General features: G+C 44.4%; 1 protein-coding gene across 1 annotated transcript in view; it reads right to left on the bottom strand.

Annotated features, from left to right (window-relative positions):
* ATP8A2 (ATPase phospholipid transporting 8A2) overlaps positions 1-20,226 on the bottom strand; it is a 558,954-nt gene that overhangs the window by 418,045 nt on the left and 120,683 nt on the right. The gene's annotated exons all lie outside the window — the stretch shown is intronic.

Raw genomic sequence — 20,226 nt, 5'->3', positions numbered from 1 at the left:
CCTCCCACTACAAAAAGGATGTGGACACATTGGAGAAGGTCCAGTGGAGGGCAACCAAAATGATTAGGGGGCTGGAGCATATGACTTATGAGAAGAGGCTGAGGGAGTTGGGTCTGTTTAGTCTGCAGAAGCAAAGAATAAGGGGGGATTTGATAGCAGCCTTCAACTTCCTGAAGAGAGGATCCAAGGGAGGTACCAAAGAGGATGGAGAGAGGCTGATCTCAGTAGTGACAGGTAGCAGAACAAGGAGCAATGGTCTCAAGTTGTGGTGGGAGAGGTCCAGGTTGGATATTAGGAAAAACTATTTCACTAGGAGGGTGGTGAAGCACTGGAATGGGTTACCTAGGGAAGTAGTGGAGTCTCCATCCATAGAGGTGCTTAAGTCTCGGCTTGACAAAGCCCTGGCCGGGTTGATTTAGTTGGGATTGGTCCTGCCTAGAGCAGGGGGCTGGACTTGATGACCTTCTGAGGTCTCTTCCAGCTCTATGGGTACGTCTAAACTACATGCCTCTGTCGTCAGAGGTATGTAGATTTGTTGTTTTGGCAAAGGCAAATGAAGCCACGATTTAAATGATCGCGGCTTCATTTACATTTACATGGCTGCCGCGCTGAGCCGACAAACAGCTAATTAGCTGTTTGTCCGCTCAGCGCGCTAGTCTGGACGCTCCCCTGCCGACATCAAAGCCCTTTGTCGGCAGCCCCGTTATTCCTCGTGGGACGAGGTTTACCGGGGCTGCCGACAAAGGGCTTTGATGTCGGCAGGGGAGCATCCAGACTAGCACGCTGAGCGGACAAACAGCTGATCAGCTGTTTGTCGGCTCAGCGGGGCAGCCATGTAAATGTAAATGAAGCCGCGATCATTTAAATCGCGGCTTCATTTGCCTTTGCCTATGTGTCTAATCTACATGCCTCTGACGACAGAGGCATGTAGTCTAGACACAGCCTATGATTCTATGATTCTATGATTGTGGTTTATTACTAGTTGTCTAAAATCGTTAAATAGTGGAGCTATTTAATGTATACAATAAACTATGTATTTATGCCTATACACAAATTAAACATCATTTAAAAATAACTAGTTAAAGAAATTAACTTTCTATTTCCCTGATCAATATTTATTAAAAGGACAGTTTTGTGTCACCCAACAACAAGAAACAACATTATATATGTGCATAATGCTGAACTTTTAAGTAGTCAATCTCCAGAAATCCAAGGAGGGGCCTAGATGAATCATCTTCTGGTGCTTTTCACCTCTGGCTATAAATATATCCTGTGTTCCAATAGCACTCATTGTATGTGTCTGAGAAGGTTCCAGTAGCCTCCAGTCAGAACTATAGTTGTATTGGTATTCTGCTACCCTCCAAAAGGTCTATTGTGGCATGGCCTGCATGTGCTGTAGGGTTGTTTGCATGAAAAATGGAGTGTGGATATAGTTTAAAAATGAAAAATTTTAGCTCTGCACCCCAATTATTTCCCTAATCCTATCTAAAACTAGAACACTTGGGCCGCATTCAAAGAGCTTTTACTTGCTCAAATAAATAACTTACATGCACTGTCTCCAAAATATATTCAATAGGGAACAGTCTGACTACATGTGATTTTTACCCTTCCTTCAAAAAAGTCAGAGGTTAAAATGCAAAACCCAGAACTTCCAGACATCACATGGAGTGTTGTTATTTTTGGAGTACCTAAAGTTCATAAAATAATGAATGGATATCATTCTTCTGCACAGGTAGTATTCCACCTACAATTGTGAAACATACAACATGAAGTTTTTATTTATAACAAGTAACCCTAAGTTAATGCATCACAAATTGCCAAAATGCATTAACACAATTCTTCACTTGATTTAATTATTACACAACACCATGATTAGGAGAACACAAATAAATGAAAACTGACTACACAAATGTGGGGTAGAGACTGGCCCACTTGGAATGTGGCCCGTGACTAATGGCAAAGTGAAAAGAACATAAGAACGGCCGTACTGAGTCAGACCAAAGATCCATCTAGGCCCGTAGCCTGTCTGCCGACAGTGGCCAGCACCAGGTGCCCCAGAGAGGGTGGACCGAAGATAACAATCAAGCGATTTGTCTCCTGCCATCCCTCTCCAGCCTCTGACAAACAGAGGCCAAGGACACCATTTTTCCCCTGACTAATAGCCTTTTATGGACCTAACCTCCATGAAATTATCTAGCTTCTCTTTAAACTCTATTATAATCCTAGCCTTCACAGCCTCCTCTGGCAAGGAGTTCCACAGGTTGACTACACGCTGTGTGAAGAAGAACTTTCTTTTATTAGTTTTAAACCTGCTACCCATTAATTTCATTTGGTGTCCTCTAGTTCTTCTACTTAGGGAACTAATAAATAACTTTCCTTTATCGGCCCTTTATCGGCTGTAATCAGCTTTTAGCTAAGGCAGAAAGATGATCCCATTTTAAAATTTGAGAAATTCCTCCTCAAAGAGGAAAATACAAGGCCCATCTGCCAGAAATAGAGAGCACATTTAGGGTACATCTACACAAGCAGGGCAAAAGTCGAATTAAGATACACAACTTCAGCTTCCCTTAGACATGTTTTTGTTTTTCTGAAGGTCCAGACAGAGTCAAATCCTGCAAGTCCTTGTGGCTCCAAGTCAAATGCCAAATCGCACAAGATCTGAAGCCTACCTCAATGTACTGGGTTGCCAGGTGTGTCCGGTTTTCTATTGGACAGTCCGGTATTTGCACCCTCTGTCTGGTAGAAAAATTCAGAAAATACCAGACATGTGCAATGTCCGGTATCTTCTGAATTTCTGGCTGGGTGCCAGACAGAAGCCTGGCGGGGGCGGGCGGGCGAGTAACTGGGAGGCGGGGTCATGACTGGTGCTGGGAGCCACTCCTCCCTCTCCCCCTCCCCCTGGCTTCTGCACACATCCAGAGGCTCCCAGCGCCAATCGTGGCCCCGCCTCCCAGCTGGGAGCCTCTGGTTGCATGCAGAAGCCAGATGGGGGGAGTGGCTCCCAGCCACTCCTCCCACCCCCACCCTGCTTCTACTAGCAACTAGAGGGAGCGCCTGCTGGGGACACGGCCTGTTGGACTCCGGCTGCAGCCAGTGGCTGCCCCCCCTCCCATCCAGCTCCCCCAATCCCCGATCTCCCCTAGCTCTGCTTCCCGCCCCCCCTTCCTCCTGGCCAGCCCTGCCCCCACTCCCGTCCCCCCCGCCCACGATCAAGTGTGTCCAGTATTTTGTGGGGGGGTCTACCTGGTAACTCTAGTGGAAGCAGGATATCTTCCAGGATCTGGCCTGTTCTGCCCTTTTTGCCATCTCCAATCATGGGACCCACTTAATTTCTTACCAAGTTACATCGGTTTTCTGTCAACTAATGCGCTCTAGCCTAGCAGAGAAGAATCACAGTAGCTTAGCTTCTGATTGGCTTAGTTAAGCCTGAAGCTAGGGAACCTTCTGAAATTCAAGCCAACACCCCCAGCAAAGCGCAATTCTCAAACGGGCTTTTGTACAATTTGCAGAAAAAAATCCTTAATGAATGCAAAGGAATCAAGTATCAGAGAATAAAACTATCCTGATATAATGAAAAGTTATTAGCCAGTGTGTTTGTGGTTTCTTCCCTTCCCTGTAGAACAAATATTTGAGTTGCTAGACTTCAGCTGTAAAAACAGTTTTGCTCCAACCAACAGGTGTTGTACCCTAATTCAGTAGGTACTCTGATAGTGAAGGCAAACTGACACTCTCTTGGTGATTTTTTCAATGGACGTGCTTTTCCAAAAACAACATTTAAGAGCATGCATTTCTGTGGTGCCAGCCATTCTTACAAAGGAAAATCTACTATAACATGGTTACACATCCCAAGTATATTTTCCATGTGCCTACTGAGATTCTGAGTGTCAATGAACTAACCCAGCACATTGCTTGTCACAGAAGTACAAAAAAGGTACTTTCTTTGTCCTATGAGAGATTTTTTTTATAAACTAATCTAGAAAAGGTAGGCATCCATGTACATAAGTGTTACATTTCTTATAGGAAAACAGTAGCAATTTTTGTTTGTTTTCTCAGAAATATCAATGAATTATTCTACTTTTGCAGATCAGATTTCTTTCAAAACCATAGTAGATTTCAAATGGAATTTAAACAATGCAAACCATTTATATTTCTTTGTTTTGATACATTCAATCATATAAATTGGTGAAAGATGAAAATGATCCCAGTGTTTTAGTAAAATGAAACAGAAATCTATGGCAAAAATGTGAAAAAATCTGTAGCCCATGGGTGGCCTATATGTGATCACTGACATGAAAGCTAAAGCAATAAAGGCAACAAAACAACTCATTTTTTATATCAATGTATATGTTACCATTTTATTTTGCTGTACTTTCCTGCAACAGAACTCTAAATTCTTTGCAGTCTTTTGAATTGTTAGAGGTCTGCTTTCAGAGGCCAATTGACCACTTCTCTACCCAAACAAATGCTGAAACCTATATTATCACCATGCAATAAAAGTAAAGTAGCTATAAAAGACAAACAAAAAGCTCAATCAAAAACCAACCCATCCATAATCCACAGTTCAAGTCTATTACTTCCTCAAAAAAATGATAACTTAAATATTCAAATTAGCCAATCTAGTGTATATTTTAATCTGGAGGCCCAATTAGCAGCTAGACAAGAGCTTCAGACTGAGAAGAAACTTCTTGATGTAGAAAGATGTATATTTTATTTCAGATTTGCACTACTACTTTCCTATACAAATTACTGAGAGCTAACTAATGCTCTGAAAGTCTACAGATGCTCCACAAAAAGAAAGTAACAAAAGGGAGGATTTCTCTCTATTTAACAACACTTCTCACATTTCATCTGATTTGGACACAGCTCCTTTTGCAACTACTGATTAGCCTGATGTCTCCTGAGTGTCTGTATGATTGGAAAACTAAAATCTTAGAGCAATAAAAACTGACAGTGAATTTGACCCCAAATGTATTCTCTCTACCCCAATTTTCCTAATTAGTTTCCTTTGCTAACTCCCACTACTGCATACAATAATGATCCCAATTCCTGCCTGGCTGGTTATTAAGATAACTACTCAGCCACAAGATACTTCTAGAACAGTCTGGCTGCCTCCCCCAAGGAGAGAGTTGAAGCGTTTTAAAAGCTAAACCTATACTCTGCTTTTCTCATGTATTTATATCACTGTTTTCCCAATCACTGTCTTTGTATGTTAAAATGTGTGTACAGATTATGGAAGGTCGGGGAAGAATCACATCATTTTCCTTCTTCATGCAGAGTACATGATATCAACACTAATATATTACTTGACACACACCAAGTTACTAAGATGGGAGGTGGCTGAAGCTAGCAAGGCTGAAAAGCAAAAGAAGACTACAGGGAAAAAAGTAGCAAGCACTAGCATAATTGCACAAACCACAGTTCATGAATAAAACAAACTAATGCATTTTCTGAAAAGTTAGCTGCATAAACCAGACTAGCCCCTGGGCAAATCTAATTTAAACAACCAGAAGTTGCTCAACAGATATACAAACCTCCCACTAATTTTATAAACAGAACAATGCATATAATTGAATGCACAGAAATGTTTATGACAGCAAATACAGATAAAATAAACACCTTTATTGTGGTCAATGCATGGAAGTAACCTTTCTCCAGTTAAATTTGTCCTGGCCCATTTTCTGTATATCATCACAGGGCATTAAAGCAATACAGGATTCTTTCCCTTCCTGCCAATCCGCTGCTGTGCCTTTTCAGCCTGACTTCAAAGCTCGATTGGCACCAGCAGTTCAAAGTTCCACGTGGTTTTGTAGTCCTGCTGGTCCCACAATATTAGAGAGACATTTTAAGTGAAGTGGCCACTATTAACAACTCCACAGTGATAGGTAGGAAAGGGAAAAAAACAACCACAGCATAACACCCCAACGCCATCAAGACTACCCCCCTAACTAGGGATGTTAAATTTTGTTTAGTGGATAAGAGGAGCACGCTATCCTGCTATGCCTCTGCCTTTGAAATGTACAAGAGCTGCACACGTCTCTTGTAAATTTCAAAGGAAGAGGTGCAGCAGTCAGGATCCCAAGTGAGTGGGGACTGCTTTGGTCCCCACTCACACCGTTTCCCCTGATGCACCTCTGCCTCCTCTGAGCCCCCCCCCCAACCCCTGCAGAGATGGTGCTGGGGGAAACTGGCTTTTAAGACGGCTCCCCCCAGCACCAGCTCTTGCTCTCTGCCCTTGATGCCTCTAATAGAGAGGCAGCAAGACAGGAGGAAGCAACTAGTTGAGTAATGACTCAACTACCCGATAAGCCTAGGCTTATCGGGTAGTTGACTAGTCACTTACATCTCTACCCCTAATTACAGCTGAATTATCTGTGCTCGCCATGGACTCAATTTTTGCCTCACCATAGCACCTAATACCACACTAACAATATGAACTAGAAAAATTCTTCTGCCAACTCCACCTCAGAGAATTCTTTCACAATAATGACACCACCACCCTACAGATAACATGTTCCCACCAACAGCCATAGGGAAAAAAGAATCATCTGACTGGCTGCCCCACAAAGAAACCAAACCCTTTACTATTACATTGATTGCTTCAAGACAAAAAAAAGACTATGAAATTTTTAACAAGCTTCCCATCCTCCACAATCTCTCAGCCACCAAGAGGATAGCAATGCTATCTTCATCTTCTGGATAGACAACTTAAGCTTCCTCATAGATTTCAACCACACCTTCAACAATGGCCACCCAATAATTACAGTCTCTAGAACACTCCTACACTAACACTAACTTCTGGTCACCACAATCAGTCCTTGAAATTCAGCCACCAACGTGATCAAACCAAGAGACAAAAGGGGCTAAATTAATGAGGTCAACCGACAACTCTCCAACAACGCTTCCTATAAAAAACTCAGAGAAGATCTCCACACCACAATTTACTCAGGAATTTAAGGATGTCATCAAATCCTTCCACAAACAACTCCAAAAGAAATTCTACAACCTCATCCCCCACAAAATCACCACAGGGACGATCTATATGATTCAAGATACATGAACAAGAGAACCTAGGCAGACCCATCATAACTGGCCAGGGCACTTTTCCTGAAGGATATGGACTCATAAAAGCCATCTACAAACCACTCACCAAACAATGGGCCAGCTTCCTTCAGGAGACATGTCACTTCCTCCAGAAATTCTGCAACATTAACAACATCCCTCAGAACACCATTTTTGCTACAATGGATGTCACCTCCATGAATACCAACATCCCTCACAAAGATGGCAAGGCTACCCACCTCAGATATTTACAGCATAATGGAAAACCCTCATATAACCACCCCAAATATTCCACCAAACTCATCAATTGCATCCTCACCCATTATAATATTACATTCAACACCAAACATTTTTCCAAACCATGGGAAAACCTGCATGTACTAAAATGGCTGCCCAATATGCCAGCCTTCTCATGGGTCATCATGGGCAGCCGGTATACTAGGCGGAGAAAGGCTCTGCCTTCCCAAACTGCCAGCCTGGCCCCACCCACACTCTGGTCCCAGAATGCCTACTGTAGTGCCTGCCCTACCAGGGCTCCAGGGCCAGGGAGCGTGAGGACCACATGGCACCTATCCTCCCTGTGCTCCAAGACCAGTGAGGCTCAGACCGTACGCCCTCCTCCTCCCCCCCCCCCCCCCGTGCTTCAGGGCCCATGATGGGGTGCGTGGCTGGACAGAAGGGGTGGGGCTGGGGGCAGGGTTGGGGGCAGCCCGTCCCCAGCCCTACCTTCACCAGCCGCCCATGTGGGCCTCCTTGAAGAGAATTTCTGGACAAAAATGCACCTGACTTCAAAGTCAGTGACATACCTGTGACACATAGATGATATCTTCATCTTCTGGATAGACAACTTAAGCTTCCTCATAGATTTCAACCACACCTTCAACAATGGCCACCCAATAATTAAAGTCTCTAGAACACTCTCACACTAACACTAACTTCTGGTCACCACAATCAGCTTCAGAAAAACACCCGTACAGACAACAATATAAGAAACACATGCATCACAACACCCACCTTCATACATTCAGCAACTGCACTGAATGTACCAAGAAATCAGTTATCTCAACCAAGAACTCAAATACCATAATATGTTCAAAATTACTTTCACCAAAGTAAAACGCTACAGCAGAGAAACAGATCACATCATGGAAAGGGCTACCCAAATATCCCAGCAGAAGCTGCTTCAATATAGAAATAAACCCGCCTCTTTTGGCACACCTCTAGTTGTCATCTACCACCCCAAACTGGAACCCATATGGGGTATCATCAATCAGTTATGTCCCAGGCTCAATGGGGACTACATCCTGAAAAAAAACCTTTCCCAATCCCTCTGGCATCTCAAACAACACCCCATACTCACCAACCTCATAATCAGAAACAAACTCCCTATACACCAGGACACATCAACTCAAAGTGACACCAAAGCTTGTTAGAACAACAGATGCAAAACCTGTAAACATATCTTTAGTGGTGTGATGATCAGCATCCTCCACTACACACCTTTCAATAGCAATGGGCCCTACACATGCCTATCACAACATGTGGTGTACCTCAGCAAAATGATCAAATAACAATCATGGGGATGAAACCAGACAATCATGGCACTTTCAAATGAACTCTCACAGAAAAAGGATGAGACAAAAACACCTGGTGGGGGAATATTTTTCACAAAGTGATCATTCTATATCTGACCTCTGAGTCCCCATCCTTAAGGGAAACTTGCACAACATTTTCAAAAAACGAGTTTAGAAACTTAAATGCATAACTTGGATACTAAACTGAATTAGATTCATAATTAGATACTAACAATCATGGATTAAATAGGGTTGCTGGATTAGTAATTTATTATAACAATCTATAACTCAATTAATGCACCCTCAGATTCCCCTTCTCCCTCGCCCCCACTATGTCTGGAGAGGTGTTCACAGCTCACTTCACTGTGAGTAGTTCCTTGAAATATATGTTAGCTACTTATGCTAAACAATCTGTTACAACTTTTACTTAGCTGTGATATTCTGAATATATTTCCCAGATCTAAAGAGCTCTGTGTGAGCTCAAAAGCTTCTCTCTTTCACCAATATAAGTTGGTCCAATAAAAGATATTACCTCACTCGCCTTTTCTCACCTGCAGTTCACAGTTTATTAACCCATATTGAGCAGGGGGAGTTTAGCTTATGAAAAACTGGAAAGTGCTTTCCCCCTACTTCTTGTGTCTATGAAGTGATGCCAGCAAAAGGTGGGAGATTAATTTTTTCCCCTACAATGGAGGCTGGACAACAGAAGTATCAGTTTTGTAAAGCAACTTACCCAATGTTCCCTCATGACTGCAATATATGCACAGCAGCTAGCATAGACATAGCACAGTATTTGAAATGCATACTTAAATGAAGATTCTTAAATATTATGCTGATGAAAGCAAAATAAATGCCTATAGTAAATCTAATGTATATCTTTTGAAAATCTTAACCAGGTAGGTGTGCAGCACATAATTCAGATTCTGTACTCTCAGAACTATATCCTTGGATGGAGGAACTTTACAGAATTTACTTTCAGACCAACTGAGAAGAAATAAAATTTGTTTAGTTTTTAAATTGACTTGTTTTGTAATTTTACTGAGGTTTGTGAGGACTCTCAATAACTGGGCGTTAGGCATGAAGCAAGGGAAGAGATGCAGGCTAAGTTGCTGTGCAAGCAGGAGAGAGGGTGACACGGGTGGCAGCAATGTGTGGTGGTAAGTTGCTCTAGTACAGCCAAGGGGAGCAGAGGCCATGTGGGGCCTTTCAATCCACCAAAGGCACATTCAACAGTCATGCAGCATTAGCTTAGCCTGTTGTTGAATCGCTCCTTACTGCTGTCCAGATGCTCCACGTAAGGCTTCATGAGCCAGGGATGTAAGGGATAAGTCATGTCATCCAGGATCACTGTGGGCATTTCCACATCCCCCACTGTAATTTTCTGGTCTGAAAGGATAGTGCCAGCATGCAGTTTTCTGTACAGGTCACTGTACCTGAAGATGCATGCATCATGCATCTTTCCAGTCCACCCTGCATTTATCTCTGTGAAACGCCCACGGTGATCTTTGATGTATTCTGTGGCAAGGTGGGATGGCACTACGAGGGGAATATATGTGCCATTAATTACCCCGCCACAGTTTGGAAAGCCCATTTCAGGAAAGCCAGCCACAATGTCATCCATATTTCTCAGAGTCACTGTCCTATGCAGCAAAATGCAATTTATTACCTTGCACACTTGCACAAGTGCAGCCCCAACAGTAGACTTCCCCACTCCAAACTGATTTGTAACAAAGGGTAGAAATCAGGGGTCACCAGCTTCCACAAAGCAATGGCAACATGTTTCTCTACCAAGAGAACAGCTCTCATTCCAGTGTCCTTGCACTGCAGTTCGGGGCCAGCTCAGCACACAGCTCTAGGAAGGTTGCTTTATGCATCCAAAGTTCTGTAGGCACTGATCATGCCACATCTGCATGACAATGCGATCCCAGCTCTCAGAGCTGGTTTCCCTAGCCTAAAACAGATGCTCTCCTGTGCACAGCTGCTCTGTGACCACCCCATATAATACCTCTTTGCTGCTGTCCCTGTAACTCACACAGTCGTCCTCTGCTATTAAGTGCATAAGTAGCTCTGCTGCAATGTATGTCCTAATCACATTGACTACGACATGGGAGAGAATTGGGGGACCCATGATTTCTCACAGCAGGTGCTGAAGTTCACAGTGAGAACTGTCATTTGAGTGATGTGAAAGGAAGCTGGAAACCCCAGGAGGGTTGAGAAGCAAAGAGGTGATGGGATGTTTTTCACCTTCCCAAAACGCCTAGCGCTACATTGTGCATTCCCACAGTTCCTAGTGACTGAAGGTGACACTAGACAAGGGGTCCCCAACGTGGTGCCCGCGGGGTACACCCGCTGAGTGATTGGGGCTGGCCCCGAGCACGCAGCACATGGGTGGACCCGCCCCCAGGTGCACGGTGCATGGGCTGTGCTGGTCCCTTGCGCGCAGTGGGCTGTGCTGGTCCCTTGCGCGCAGCATATGGGCGTCCCTGCCCCTGGGCACGCGGCACAGGAGTGGCGCTGGTCCCAGGCGCACAGTGTATGGGCGTCCCCACCGCTGGGTGTGCGGCACAGGAGCAGCGCCAGTCCCTGGGCGTGTGGCGCATGGGCGCTGCCGACTCCTGGGCGTGTGGCACACGAGCAGCGCTGGTGGCGGGCAGGCAGCGCATGGGTTTTCTGGCCCCAGGAGCATGGCGTATGGGCAGCCCCACCCCTACGTGTGCGGCACAGGAGCGGCGCCGGCGCCAGTGCCGGCCCCAGGAGTGCGGCGTATGGGTGGCCCTGCCCCCGGGCCTGGGCGCAACCCTGCCCCCAGGTGCCCAGCAGCCCCAAAAGGTTGGGGACTACTGCACTAGACACTGTGGGATGCTTACTCACATTGCTTTGCTCTTTCTGTTGATAGGGGAGCTACCACTGTGACCATGATATATCAACAGAGGGTGGAACAAAAACAGGTTTGGTGAACTTTCAGTTCTGGGTACTTCTGCATATCAACAGCACATTCGTTGCCAAACCTTTCTAGTGTAGGAGCGGTTCAACAACAGGCTAAGCTGCTGCCAAATGGTTTATGAAGGTGCCTAAGGCAGACTGAAAGGAAAATGGAGGTGTCTCTTTCGCAGGCTGGTCCTTTTGGAGGATCATATCCCCAATGCAGAGACCACATACTGTTGCTTACATAATTTCTGTATGAGTAATGGTGAACTCTTCCCCGTGGGTAGAGTACTGAGGCATGGGGTTTGGTCTTACACTTTGACCAGACAGACACTCGAGCTGTCAGAGGACTATATAGGCTGGCTATCAATATCAGGAAGGCTCTGAGGGACTTCCTTGATAATGAGGAGGCCTGAGATTTCTGTGAGTTGGGGTTATGAGCGAAGCATTCAGGCCAGGGATTTTGATGTGGGTTATTTAACAGAAAATAAAAATTCATGGAAACATGTATGACATTTGTCTTTTATTGTCTTTTAAAATTCCACAGCTGTGCTAACATCCATCTGGCATCACTGGGTTCCCAGGGAGTGGAGTGCAAGGGGACGAAACCATTGCTGGACTCTGATGTGCATGTTGAGGAAGGATTGCTGGATGCAGAATTGCATCTTTGCATCCATGCACGATGATGTGTGGGGTAGAGGCATGGCTGATGGGAAAAGAGTTATGGCTGGGGGGCCTTATGTTCCTATTGTTCAGGATTATCATACTTCTCAATATGTCATTTTGGTCCTGCATGAGCTGGAGCATGCATTCAGTGGTGTCCTGTTTCTGCTCAACGACCCTATCTTGTTCTGCTCCTGTTGTACTCTGTTTGCTCCCTCTCCATAGCTCATCTTTGTTCTCTTCTCCAACTGAGTAGAGAAGCGACTCAACAAATCTTTCACAACATCATAACACGCCCTGGGCTTTTTTTTCCCCTCAGTTGCTGTACTCTTTGGCTATGCAGGCTTTTGCTGGCAGAGAATATGCTAATGAAGTGCTCATTAGCATTTGTCACGCTTTCATTTGCATATTCTCTGACAATGCTTTTTGCGCAAGAGGTTTTTGCACAAAAACAAGCAGTGTAGACAGATCCGTTTTGTGCAAAAAAAACCCTTTTGCACAAGATCCTTATACAGTAGACTTCCGATAATCCGGCACCTTTGGGACCTAAGTGGTGCCAGATTATCAGATATGCCGGAGTATCAGGAGGTACTGCATACTCCCAACCCAATCCCCGCCCCCAACCTTCTGCTTGGGTCCTGGAGCCGCCGGTACAGACGTGCGTCTCCCTCCAGGCACTGGGGCACATGCGCTGAGCGGCCGGCTTTTCAATGAGCTGGCCGGAACGCCATGTGTAACCCATGTGTAGACAGCTCCTTCTGGTGCAAGAGCCTCTTCTGCAAAAATGGCAGCTCATTAGGTATGCAAATGAGGCTCAGCAATATTCCACGCTTAGCCTCATTTGCATATTTCTCATGCAAGAAGCCACGAGTGTAGACAGAGACTTGGAATTTTACTGTGCCTCCTTTTTTGAGGCATAAGGATCTTGTGCAAAAGGGTTTTTTTGTGCAAAATAGACCTGTCTACCCTGCTTGTTTTTGCGCAAAAAACATCAGCAAAGAATATGCAAATGACAGTGTGACAAATGCTAATGAGCGCTTCATTAGCATACTCTCTGCCGGCAAAAGCCTGCAGTGTAGACATAGCCTGATAATGGCGTCCAAGATGGCAGACTCCTTAAGGTCTGCTCTGAAAAAATAACCATTAACAAAAGCAGAACTGTACTGTTCATGATAAAATTTTACAGTAGTGTCTGTAATACACAGGGCCCTAGAAAAAAAAATCCCACTTTGTTGGATCTTCCTGGAGTCAAGCAGACCTCTGCTCTGCAGACAGTTCTATATATACATCGTATTAGATATATCTATCTCATGGTGAGGTTTTTTTAATTTGGGGGTGCAGTGGTGGGGGAAAAGTTTTAGTTATAACTCCCTCAAAGTACAGACCACAGTTGTGCACCACTTGTACAAGCAAGCAATTTTTAATTATCCTACACTTGTCCACAAGCTGCAAACACTGACATATCCCTTCTGAAGGTTAACAAGCAAACCCAGGCTGACCTTGTGGAGGGGAATGGGTGGCTCCCCAGTCCTTATGCAACCAAACTGTGTACTGCTTTGGTTCCAACAGCGCACATTAAGGGCTGGTTTGGGAATGTGTCATACCAGAGGGGCAGTGCAAAGGTAGCCCTGCTATGGAATCTCTGTGAAAAATTTAATAAGTACATCAGGCAAATGTTTGACACCGTTTCCTAGGAAGATTCTATTGCTATTCATGCATTGATGCTGTGTTTGGGCATAGTGAAATGATTGCCCCATACTGTGCTCCCCTCCCTGCCAGCCTTGCATAGCTGTTGCCCACTCAGTTCCCAACCCGGCCCGCATAAACAGCAACTACTCCCCAGAGAACCACCTCCATCCCACCCCACATAGCCACAGCACCAGCCCACTCAGCCAACAATTCCGCCTGCCTGCACGGCAATGTACTCTGCAACCCTTCTGTTGCTTAACAAATGGTGTTTCTTCCTCAATGAATTGCTGAGGTCCTCATACATCATTTGAGAAAAATCCCTCACTGCCAGGTGCGCAGGTTGCCACCAGACTGACCCTCACTCTCACCTTCTGGCCCTCTTCAGATTCTTCATAGAATCATAGACTACTAGGACCTCAAGAGTCCCCTGCCCTCATGGCAGGACCAAATACTGTCTAGACCATCCCTGATAGACATTTATCTAACCTACTCTTGAATATCTCCAGAGATGGAGATTCCACAACCCCCCTGGGCAATTTATTCCAGTGTTTAACCACCCTGACAGTTAGGAACTTTTTCCTAATGTCCAACCTAAACCTCCCTTGCTGCAGTTTAAGCCCATTGCTTCTTGTTCTATCCTCAAAGGCCAAGATGAACACGTTTTCTCCCTCCTCCTCATGACACCCTTTTAGATACCTGAAAACTGCTATCATGTTCCCCCTCAATCTTCTCTTTTCCAAAGTAAACAAACCCAATTCTTTCAGCCTTCCCTCATAGGTCATGGTCTCTAGACCTTTAATCATTCTTGTTGCTCTTTTCTGGACCCTCTCCAATTTTTCCACATCTTTCTTGAAATGCGGTGCCCAGAACTGGACACAATACTCCAACTGCGGCGAGGAGTACTGTGGCACCTTATAGACTAACTGAAGTGTTGGAGCATAAGCTTTCGTGGGCAAAGTCCCACTTCGTCAGATGTGGGTCTTTGCCCACGAAAGCTTATGCTCCAACACTTCAGTTAGTTTATAAGGTGCCACAGAACTCCTCGCCGCTTTTGCAGATTCAGAATAACACGGCTACCCCTCTGATACAATACTCCAACTGAGTCCTAACCAGCATAGAGTAGAGCAGAAGAATGACTTCTCATGTCTTGCTCACAATACACCTGTTAATGCATCCCAGAATCATGTTTGCTTTTTTTGCAACAGCATCACACTGCTGACTCATATGCAGCTTGTGGTTCACTATAACCCCTAGATCCTTTTCTGCCGTGCTCCTTCCTAGACAGTCGCTTCCCATTCCGTATGTGTGAAACTGATTGTTCCTTCCTAAGTGGAGCACTTTACCTTTGTCTTTATTATACTTCATCCTGTTTACCTCAGACCATTTCTCCAATTTGTCCAGATCATTTTGAACTATGACCCTATCCTCCAGAGCAGTCGCAGCCCCTCCCAGTTTGGTATCATCTGCAAACTTAATAAGCATACTTTCTATACTAATATCTAAATTGTTGATGAAGATATTGAACAGAGCTGGTCCCAAAACAGACCCCTGAGGAATCCCACTTGTTATAACTTTCCAGAAGGATTGTGAACCATTAATAACTACTCTCTGAGTACGGTTATCCAGCCAGTTATGTACCCACCTTATAGTAGCCCCATCTAAGTTGTATTTGCCTAGTTTATTGATAAGAATATCATGCGAGACCGTGTCAAGCGCCTTACTAAAGTCTAGGTATATCACATCCTCCGCTTCTCCCTTATCCACAAGACTTGTTAGCCTATCAAAGAAAGTTATCAGATTGGTTTGACATGATTTATTCTTTACAAATCCATGCTGGCTGTTCCCTATCACCTTGCCATCTTTCAAGTGTTTACAGATGATTTCCTTAATTACTTGCTCCATTATGTTCCCTGGCACAGAAGTTAAACTAACTGGTCTGTAGTTTCCTGGGCTGTCTTATTTCCCTTTTTATAAATGGGCACTATATTTGCCCTTTTCCAGTCTTCTAGAATCTCTCCTGTCTTCCATGATTTTCCAAAGATGATAGCTAGAGGCTCAGATACCTTCTCTATCAGCTCCTTGAGTATTCTAGGATGCATTTCATCAGGCCCTGGTGACTTACAGGCATTTAACTATTCTAGGTGATTTTTAACTTGTTCTTTTTTTATTTTGTCTTCTAAACCTCCCCCCTTCCCACTAGCATTCACTATGTTAGGCATTCCGTCAGACTTCTGGTGAAGACCGAAACAAAGAAGTCAGTAAGCATCTCTGCCATTTCCAAGTTTCCTGTTACTGTTTCTCCCTCCTCACTAACCAGTGGGCCTGCCCTCTCCTTGGTCTTCCTCTTGTTTCTAATGTATTTATAAAAAGTCTTCTTGTTTCCCTTTATTCCCGTAGCTAGTTTGATCTCATTTTGTGCCTTTGCCTTTCTAATCTTGCCCCTGCATTCCTGTGCTGTTTGCCTATATTCATCCTTTGTAATTTGTCCTACTTTCCATTTTTTATAGGACTCCTTTTTTATTTTTAGATTATGCAAGGTCTCATGGTTAAGCCAAAGCAGTCTTTTGCCATATTTCCTACGCAGCGGAATAGCTTGCTTTTGGGCCCTTAATAATGTCCCTTTGAAAAACTGCCAACTCTCCTGAGTTGTTTTTCCCCTCAGTCTTGATTCCCATGGGACCTTACCTATCAGCTCTCTGAGCTTAACAAAATCTGCCTTCCCAAAATCCATTGTCTCTATTTTGTTGTTCTCCCTTCTACCGCTCCTTAGAATTGTGAACTCTATGATTTCATGATCACTTTCACCCAAGCTGCCTTCCACTTTCAAATTCTCAACCAGTTCCTCTCTATTTGTTAGAATCAAATCTAGAACAGCTTCCCCCCTGTAGCTTTTTCAACCTTCTGAAATAAAAAGTTGTCTCCAATGTAGTCCGAGAACTTATTGGATAGTCTGTGACCCGCTGTGTTATTTTCCCAACATATTTTCTCTTCATCCACTTGTGCCTGTTGTATATCTCGGGCTATGTCTAGACTACAGGCTTCTTGCACAAGAGAGCATCCACACTGCAAAAGTGAATGCGCTTTTTCAAAAGACAGTATCCAGGCAGTCTGGGCGCTATCTTGCATGTAATCAGTGATTGTTATGGACAGAATGGCCACCAGGGCACCTGTGCTTTTTCCTCTTCCCTCTCCTGAAAAAACTTCCTCTTCCCCATCCACACATGCGTTTTTGCAAAAGAGCTCTTTTGCAAAAAGGTTTCTTCCTCATAGAATGGGGATTACCAATTGCACAAAAACCCCTCTGTTCTTTCAATTTACTGTTGAAAGAATGTGCTTGCAAAGTGGATGTAACTCAGCTTTTGTTGCAAAAACAGACATTTTTCCAACAAAACTCTGTAGTCTAGACATACCCTGGGACAAGTAGTTCTGGCTCTTTTCTCTTCTGAGAACTATCTATGGTGTCCTTGGTTTTGGTTGTGGGGTCCCCATCCAGAATTCCATCCAGCTCTTCATAAAACTAGCATGTTATGGGTACAGCACCAGACTGGCTGGTTGCCTCCTTTGTCTACTGGAGCTCCTTGATTTCGGTTCCCCTGCCCTTAGCTTTCTTTTGCAAAATCATGTTCTATTATTTTAAGTTTTAAATCATATTTTGACTTAGAAGCATAAATGCTTACTTCTGCGGGTGCCCCGGGGCTGGAGCACCCATGCCAAAAAATAGCAGACGCAGCTTCTCCACATCTGCTCCAGCACCTCCTACCCGCCATGGATTATCTATTCAGTGACATGCAGGAGGAGCTGGAGAGAGGGGGAGGAGTGAGGAGAAGAATATGCTTGGGGAAGGAGGTGGAAGGGGGGGGAAGAGGTGGGGTGGAGGAGAATGAAGGCAGGAAATGGTGGGATGGGGCAAAGCAGGTGTGGGAAGAGGAAGGACAGGTGTTGGGGTAGAGGTGGGGCTTAGGGAAGAGCAGGAGTCAAGCCCCTGGGGAAATCAGAAAGTTGGCACCTATATTTACAAGCAGAAAACACCAGAGCTCTTATTCTCCACATCTGTGCTCAGATCTAATGGAGAGTTGTGGCCTCAGGCAACTGGCTGTGGCTTTGTGATTCTCAGCTCCCTGGCCCCACAGTTAGAGCAGGCCCCCTGCTTCCCTTACATTTCTATCACTATGCTACTACTGGTGTAACAGTGTTAGTCTGGTGTAGCTGAAACAAAACACAGGACTATGTAGCACTTCAAAGACTAACAATATGGTTTAATAGGTGATGAGCTTTCAGTGGTAGCAGAGCTTCCATTGCTAACTTACCTCCAGTGGAGAGATCCCTGAGACAAGGGGAATTTTCCACTAATCTATCTTTGTCTGCTTACACAGCACAAAGTAGTATTTAGCAGATCATAGAATGTAGTGCAGAGGGCCATATTCTGCCCTCAGAAGAAGGCATATATTTTCCAAGTGCCAAGGTACAAGCTGCTTTGGAGAAAGCAATTTAAAGACTAAATTACAGGTGATTATCAGAGTGCATGCATCTGAAGCAGGTGGTGAGAAGCTAAAGTACTTGGATTTGTACCTACAATTAGTGCAAATTAGTAGCACATTTTAAAACTGTGCTGCAAATCTGCACAATCTGTTGGCATCAGTGAGAATATTTGTAAATGGGTATCACAGACATATCTTAGAAATCATATTGTATCCACCAATCAAAAAGGAAGTAGTAGACATGGAATGACTGGCCAAAAATGAAATTTTGAAACAAACATAAACCAAGTTATTAGGTTCATCAATGTTTAGCTTAGTGCACTATTTTTGTTGAAATCCATCTCAGAGTCTCAAGTCTGATAAGCTGTTATCCTCAAATCTAAAGAGTTCTACGGTATTTAATCATACCCTAGTGGAGTTATATACAGAAACACAGCATAGAAGGGCTGAAATAGGGCATGCCAGTCCTCTATGGTGGGTTCCAAATTCTGTTCTGCACTGTTTCTAATTTCCATCCAGAATTCAGGGATTCTAAACCATGATTCTGAGGAACCAGGGGAGTTTCATAGCATTTAAGCCCAGAAGGGACTATGAGATCATCTAATCAGTCTTCCTATAAGCACAAAGTCAATTAAATTTCACCCAGACACCTCTATAATGAGCCCAATAACTAGGGGTGTCAATGTGTAGACCAGGGGTAGGGAACCTCAGGACCAAGAGCCAGATGTGGCGTCCGGCTTTCCTGGAACTGGCCCTCAAGTCTTGGGGCTCCCCCTCAGAATTGACTATCAGAGGCAGCAGCATGGGGTGGGGGCTAGGAGAGGCTGCTGCAAAACATCCTCTGTCCGTGACAGGCCCAGACTTGCTGCAGACAGAGCAGCCTCTGTCCACAGGGGGACCGAGCTCCCTGCAGACTCTGTGAGATGCGGAGCAGTCGCTGTCTGTGGGGAGCTTGATCCCTTGCGGACAGGTTTCTGGTGCTGCTCCATGCTGCTGCCTCTCTATCAGAGGCAGCGGCTTGTGGCAGCATAATGGATCTTGTCTGCATGAGTAGCTGGTTTTTAAACTGGCTCCCCTCATGGACCAACTCTTGCCTGCCACTCTGTGCTGCTGCTTCTAATAGTAGGGGGTTCCTGAGAGTGGAGCTGGAAAGTACTGGCTGCTGGCTCCGCCTCTGGGAATTATCAAATAATTGTGTAACCACTAAAATTTGATGCGGCTACATGACTATTCAATTACACACTGTCTAACATCCCTGTCAATAACTTGCCCTCTAAAGACTAAACTGATATATGCCATAGACAGAGAACAGGAGAGAGAGAGAGAGAGGTGCCATGAAGCCAGGGAAATCTAAAATGGATTAGGTGGGGCATATCCAGATGAAATGACCCTAACAAATGATCCATGTGCCATGTCAAGAAGGAAGACGAAAAAAAACCCCAAGAGTTACTGAAATCAAGGGGGATTCTACTTGAATAATGAGTGCAAGACTGGGCCTCAAATACATTTTTATCCATAAAAAAAATCATTACTTCATTCCTATCTAATTCTATACTCCCTAACCCAAGAACTGAAGAATGTTATTTCCAGCTCTCCCTTCTACAGCTTTTAAAAGTGGAAAACCATGCTGTATTTTTTACCCAAAATCTCAGATACCCATGTTATGGGTTTTTCAGGGCCTTTACTTTGATCAGCTGATAGGCTTCTTTTCTCTGTTTCCCTATTCACCCAGGCTGTGTCTAGACTGCATTTTTTTTCCAGAAAAAGGTATGCAAATTGCAAACTGCAATTTGTGTACCTTTTTCCGCTTCTTTTGTTGGAAGTGGCTTTTCTGACAT

This window comes from Pelodiscus sinensis, chromosome 1, assembly GCF_049634645.1.
Source record: "Pelodiscus sinensis isolate JC-2024 chromosome 1, ASM4963464v1, whole genome shotgun sequence".
Lineage (NCBI taxonomy): Eukaryota > Metazoa > Chordata > Testudines > Trionychidae > Pelodiscus > Pelodiscus sinensis.
The sequence above is the reverse complement of the archived record's forward strand: the minus strand, read 5'-3'. Positions and strand labels throughout refer to the sequence as shown.